At 47.0% G+C, this 7,500-nt stretch overlaps 1 protein-coding gene across 1 annotated transcript in view; it reads right to left on the bottom strand.

Annotated features, from left to right (window-relative positions):
* csmd2 (CUB and Sushi multiple domains 2) overlaps positions 1-7,500 on the bottom strand; it is a 377,005-nt gene that overhangs the window by 51,074 nt on the left and 318,431 nt on the right. The window lies entirely within an intron of this gene.

Raw genomic sequence — 7,500 nt, 5'->3', positions numbered from 1 at the left:
AGACACATACACAGAAAACCAAAGATGACAGATATAAAGAAACACACACACACGCACACACACACAAGCACGCACGCATGCATGCACACACACACACACACACACACACACACACACACACAGACATATTTAACCACACATGTCTAGTAGCTAACCAGCTCAGTGTGACTGGACAGAGAAACAGTGGGTCTTTGACCTCCACAGCTGTGAGACTGGACCCTGCAGACCCTCGGCAGATCACAGCTACATGCTGTCAGGGCCAATGATATCACTGCAAGCCACAGGCCTCCTACCAGCACCTCTGGCCATCACACACACACACATATATATATATATATATATATATATATATATATATATATATATATATATATATATATATATATATATATATAAATATATATATAAACACACACACACACGCATGCACGCACGCACACACACAGACACACGCACACACACGCACACACACACACACACACACACACACACACACACACACACACACACACAGATGGGCGAGTGCAAATCTGTATGTTTCCTTTAGTTCCATTGTTGGTATTCTCCTGGGGCTTGCTATGACATTTCCCGCTTTTGTTACCTTGAAATTATCTGGCTTTATTCAGAGTGTCACTCACACACACCCACACGCACCCACACACACACACACACACCCACACACGCATACACACACACACGCACACACACATACACCAGCCTAACACTTTCTTTGGAGTGTTGAGAGCCCCTGTCTGTCTACATACAGAGCAGAGGCGGCCCGTTCAAACACAGATCGACAAACATGAAAAGCTAAAGCCTCCACTTGCGTAGAGTCGAGAAAATCTGTTTATTTTTTTATCTCCAGTTCGACTTTGCTTTGTTTACGCCATAGTGCGCTGCAGGCCAGAGTGGGGGAACTTAAAACAACTTGTAGTCATTATTTATACATTAAAGAAATTGATGGGGGGAATATTGATTGTGCTGCCTGCCTGCCTGCATGCCTGTCTGTCATAAGAGTGAATCGGCTGTCTGCTCCGACTGCTCGGGGGACGTAGGCAAGCACCTTAGCGAGAGCCCTCTCCCCCTCCAGCCCCAGAGAGAGAGAAGAGCTGGAGTCCATAAAGGGAGGAGTGGAGTGGATAAATGAGTGTATGTGTGTGTATGCTTGTGCCTAACCACAAATGAAGATAGAGGTGGAATGCATGTGTGTATGTGTGTACGCTTGTGCCAAATGAAGATCCCTCACGGGAAAAATAAAGTTCTTTTGACTTGATTGGACTTGACTTGACATTTTAGACTCTACAGAGTGAGAGGTATCAAGATAAAGCCTAATTAAATCACTCTTTTAGCAGCTCATTAGGAGCCGTCATCGACAGATATGAGCCCTGTAGGCCGGTCCATTAACCACGGTCCAGCTCTCGCATCACAAGCATCTTTCTCTTCCACTGGTCCTCTCATGTACGTCCTGTCCCGGGCCTTCATCAACCGTTACAGTAGATGTGCAATTCTGGCAACAAGGCGGTTGATATTTGATGTCAACAACCAATCCAATTTCACCTCTTTATTATGTGTTCCTGATGCAATGTTCTGTCTGGAGCTGTTTACAGTTTGGTCTGAGACACCATGTCTGGCATTTAAAGAGCTGAAACTGTGTTATAGACAACTCACGATTCTTTTGTAATCTCTGTTTTATTTTGTAAGCACACACCCTGAAAACATGTCTAGAAACTTCTGAAAAGCAAGTAGCTGAATTTTACCACACTTTTACAAAATTAGCTGAATTTTACTACAACTACACTTGATTACAATTGAGCAGTGCACCATCAATTTCCTACAGAGACAATCCCTTTCCTACCATGATTGCACGATGGACACACACACACACACACACACACACACACACACACACACACACACACACACACACACATCCCTATCTCTCTCTCTCTCTTTCAAATGCAACTCATGGGCATTTTCCACTACACAAACACTCACACACACACGCGAACACACACACACCTCTCTCTCTCTCTTTCAAATGCAACTCATGGGCATTTCCCACTATACACACGCACACACACACACACACACACACACACCTCTCTCTCTTTCAAATGCAACTCATGGGCATTTCCCACTACACATACACACACACACACACACACACCTCTCTTTCTCTCTCAAATGCAACTCATGGGCATTTCCCACTACACATACACACACACACACACACACCTCTCTCTCTCTCTCTCTCTCTCTCAAATGCAACTCATGGGCATTTCCCACTACACATACACACACACACAAACACACCTCTCTCTCTCTCTCTCTCAAATGCAACTCATGGGCATTTCCCACTACACACACACACACACACCTCTCTCTCTCTCTTTCTCTCTCAAATGCAACTCATGGGCATTTCCCACTACACACACACACACACCTCTCTCTCTCTCTCTCTCTCAAATGCAACTCATGGGCATTTCCCACTACACACACACACACACACACCTCTCTCTCTCTCTCTCAAATGCAACTCATGGGCATTTCCCACTACACACACACACACACACCTCTCTCTCTCTCTCTCTCTCAAATGCAACTCATGGGCATTTCCCACTACACACACACACACACACCTTTCTCTCTCTCTCTCTCTCAAATGCAACTCATGGGCATTTCCCACTACACACACACACACACACCTCTCTCTCTCTCTCTCTCTCAAATGCAACTCATGGGCATTTCCCACTACACACACACACACACACCTCTCTCTCTCTTTCTCTCTCAAATGCAACTCATGGGCATTTCCCACTACACACACACACACACACACCTCTCTCTCTCTCTCTCAAATGCAACTCATGGGCATTTCCCACTACACACACACACACACACACACACCTCTCTCTCTCTCTCTCTCTCAAATGCAACTCATGGGCATTTCCCACTACACACACACACACACACACCTCTCTCTCTCTCTCTCTCTCTCAAATGCAACTCATGGGCATTTCCCACTACACACACACACACACACACACACACACACACCTCTCTCTCTCTCTCTCAAATGCAACTCATGGGCATTTCCCACTACACACACACACACACACACACACACACACACACACACACACACACACACACACACACACACACACACACACACACACACACACACACACACACACACACACACACACACATCTCTCTCTCTCTATCTCTCTCTCTCTATCTACCTACCTGTCTGTTTCTCTCTCTCTCTCTCTCTACCTGTCTGTTTGTCTCTCTCTCTCTATCTATCTGCCTGTCTGTCTTTCCATCACTTCATGTCTATCTTTACTTTGATCCAAAACCATAAAAAATAGCAGAGCACTACAGAGAGAGCTACAGATGAGAACCTGTGCTCTGTGGACCTCTGAAAGGGTGTGTGTGTTATCAATATGATTTACTACCTATCTGTGGACCCCTAAAAAGGGTGTGTGTGTTATCAATATGATTTACTATAACATCTGTCCCATAGAGTTCTTCTGTGTGATCTTCTGTGTGTCCCATAGAGTTCTTCTGTGTGAGCATGTCTGTGGCGTGTGTCACTAATCAAATGTCCCATAGAGTTATTCTGTGTGAGCATGTCTGTTAGCATGTCTGTGGTGTGTGTCGGTAATCAAATGTCCCATAGAGTTCTTCTGTGTGAGCATGTCTGTGGCGTGTGTCGGTAATCAAATGTCCCATAGAGTTCTTCTGTGTGAGTATGTCTGTGGCGCGTGTCAGTAATCAAATGTCCCATAGAGTTCTTCTGTGTGAGCATGTGTGTGAGCATGTCTGTGGCTTGTGTCGGTAATCAAATGTCCCATAGAGTTCTTCTGTGTGAGCATTTCTGTGGCGTGTGTCGGTAACCAGGTTGAGGTCAGGCTTAAATCTGGGATTGAATCAGCCAAGGGGGCTGACAGGGTAACAGGCTTTGCGTTAATGAACAGCAGAAGGCTTTCAGGGCGCCGGTGGAGCGGCTGATATTTAGTCCACTAACTGAGCTCCGCAATTGTACCCCTGAAGGGATTACACTGAGATCGGAGATGGAGGATAATTGATGCCTGAACCCCTATAGAGACGACAGCAGGATATTAATGTCTCACTGTTTGCCTGTGAGATGGCTTTACGTGTGTGTGTGTGTGTGTGTGTGTGTGTGTGTGTGTGTGTGTGTCTGTGTCTGTGTGTGTCTGTGTGTGTGTGTGTGTGTGTGTGTGTGTCTGTGTGTGTGTGTGTGTGTGTGTGTGTGCGCGCGTGTGTGTGTACTGAATGTACATGTATGTGTGTGTGTATGTCCAAGCATATATTGATGCCATAAAGTGTCATAGTGTGTCATTGTGTCAATGAGCATTTGGTCACACTTCCACTTGCTATCTGATTCCCACACTCCCACACCCACACACACACACACACACACACACACACAGCCAGTTCCTCACTTCATCATTTAAGAACCATCTACAGGTTTTCAAATTTAAAATCAGATAAAAACTAGATCAAATTAAATGAAATGATGTTGAATAAAAAATGACTGCTGGCCTCTAGAGAATATGCACTGCAGCCGAAACTAGAGCAATGTGGTTAGGAGGCTGCTGTGTTGGTGTGCCATTCTAGTGTGGCATGAATCAATTCTGTTCACAACAGCAGCTACAGGTCTACTGGCAATAAATGAACAATCAATTCACCTGTTAAATTAAACATCCCGCAGAGGTGTGTGAAATCCCTTAACCAACCACTGACTAACTGGCACACACACACACACACACACACACACACACACACACACACACACACACACACACAACACTGACTAACTGGCACACACACACACACACACACACACACACACACACACACACACACACACACACCACTGACTAACTGGCACACACACACACACACACACACACACACACACACACACACACACACACACACCACTGACTAACTGGCACACACACACACACACACACACACACACACACACCACTGACTAATTGGCAGCTACCGTGTTGGCTTTACCTAACCATGTGCCAGATAAATACATTTAAACAGCAGATTGCTTTAATAGAAACAGCACACACATGCCATTTCATAGGCAGCCAGTAGCGTTCCCATTTGAAGTGGTCAGGCAGAGGCTCTTTTGCGCCGCGTGTCTTTTGATTTAGTCCGCTAACAAACGTGTCTCATTTGAATTCTGCAGACCGTGTCCTTTTCTGTGATCGCCTTTTATGTCAGGCGTGCTACAGCTAACTAACATCGTGGTTCTGAGGAGTGTGTGGTTGTCTGCGCGCGCGTGTGTGTGTGTGTGTGTGTGTGTGTGTGTGTGTGTGTGTGTGTGTGTGTGTGTGTGTGTGTGTGTGTGCCTAAGTAACAGCGTGGTTCTGAGGAGTTTACATGAGTTTACAAGTGGCCTTTTCCATGGGGGAAACAGTAATCTGTCGCATTCCTTAATCAACCCATGCAGATATCACTGCACTTCAGAGGGTTTCGACACGTGGCGAGTCTTGTGTGTGTGTGTGTGTGTGTGTGTGTGTGTGTGTGTGTGTGTGTGTGTGTACTTGGCAAGTCTTGTAAACACACTCAGCGCGAGCGCATGGGGATCGGAGGGGGGGACGGGTTTCATGTGGCGAATCCTCAGGCAGCCGGAGCACGGGTCACACAGCGGCGCGCGCTGCCACATCAATGTCCTGCAGATAAGGAGGCAGGAACTTTCCGAAAGGCTGGGGACCGAGATTAGCCGCTATGCGTTGCTCTTATCCATTAATCCGGCTGGATATGGACTGACAGGGCTAGAATGTAAACAACGGCATTAACGGACCTGAGAGTAAGAGAGAGAGAGAGAGAGAGAGAGAGAGAGAGAGAGAGAGAGAGAGAGAGAGAGAGAGAGAGAGAGAGATAGAGAGAGATGGGGGGTCAGAGAGAGAGAGAGGAAGAGAGAGAAAGAGAGAGAAAGATGAACGAGAGATAAAGAGAGATGGAGAAAAAATAACTTGTGGTAGATGGACTGAAAAGCTCTCCTCTACACCTCCTCCTCCTTCACAACCTTCCACTCTTTCTTCTCCTGTCTTCTCCTCTCACCTCCTCCTCTTCTCTCCTCTTCTCTCACCTCTTCCTCTCCTCTCCTCAGATATGAAGAGATTATATGAAGCCAATCTCGCTCTCACAGATGAATTTCAAGGTTTGTATGGGCGAGCTTTGGGCTAGGTCTCTTACTCCCAGCGAAACATTATCACACACACACACACTTGCACACAAACACACATACTCACACACAAACACAGAGAGAGACACGTTCACAGACATGTTCATCAAGGCTACAAGCTCACTCCAGCTTAGTTCCCCTCAAACACACTCTTTTCCACTCCACACACACACACACACACACACACACACACACACACACACACACACACACACACACACACACACACACACACGTACACACACAAACCTAATTGTGTGCTGCTGAAACGTGAAGCATGTTGCGTCTCCCCCATGTTGGTATTTAATTAGCGTTGGCTTAGTGGCGATAGCAGGCAGGTCTGAGCAGGGTAGATGCCTGATGGAAACAGGGGAGGATTCACAAATGGGCACGGTACAGGGGGGAGGCACAGAGCGAGATGTGTGTGTGTGTGTGTGTGTGTGTGTGTGTGTGTGTGTGTGTGTGTGTGTGTGTGTGTGTGTGTGTGTGTGTGTGTAAGTGTGTATGCATGTGTGTGTGTGTGTGTGTGTGTGTGGGGGGGGGGGGGGGTGGGTGTGGGTGTGTGCATGTCTCTGTGTTCGTGTAAGTGTGCATGCATGTGTGTGTGTGTGTGTTTAAGAGTGCATGCATGTGTGTGTGTGTGTGTGTGTGTAAGTGTGCATGCATGTGTGTGTGTGTGTGTGTGTAAGTGTGCATGCATGTGAGTGTGAGTGTGTGTGTGTGTGTGGGAAAAAGGCCTCACTGATGCTCCACTTTAAGATGAAAGCTCAGCCAGAGACACAGAGAGAGAGAGAGAGAGAGAGAAAGAGAGAGAGACAGAGAGAGAGAGAGAGAGAGAAAGAGAGAGAGACAGAGAGAGAGAGAGAAGAACTCTACAGCTGTTCCTCCTCCTCTTTCTCCTCTCTTCTCTTCTCCCTCCGTTCTCTCATTTGGCAGTGAGAGCAGATGAGTGGCTGGGCAATGGAATGAAGTACACCACCACCATCGCCACCACCACCATCGCCACCACCACCACCATCGCCACCACCAACACCACCACCACCATAACCACCACCACCACCATAACCACCACCACCACCACCATAACCACCACCATAACCACCACCATAACCACCACCATAACCACCATAACCACCACCACCATAACCACCACCATAACCACCACCACCATAACCACCACCACCACCACCACCACCATAACCACCACCATAACCACCACCACCACCACCACCACCATAACCACCACCATAACCACCACCATA

This window comes from Alosa pseudoharengus, unplaced genomic scaffold (assembly GCF_046254945.1).
Source record: "Alosa pseudoharengus isolate Yale_2024_CS ecotype anadromous, Long Island Sound unplaced genomic scaffold, YU_APseudo_1.1 YU_APseudo_1.1_scf_23, whole genome shotgun sequence".
NCBI classification, from domain to species: domain Eukaryota; kingdom Metazoa; phylum Chordata; class Actinopteri; order Clupeiformes; family Clupeidae; genus Alosa; species Alosa pseudoharengus.
The sequence above is the reverse complement of the archived record's forward strand: the minus strand, read 5'-3'. Positions and strand labels throughout refer to the sequence as shown.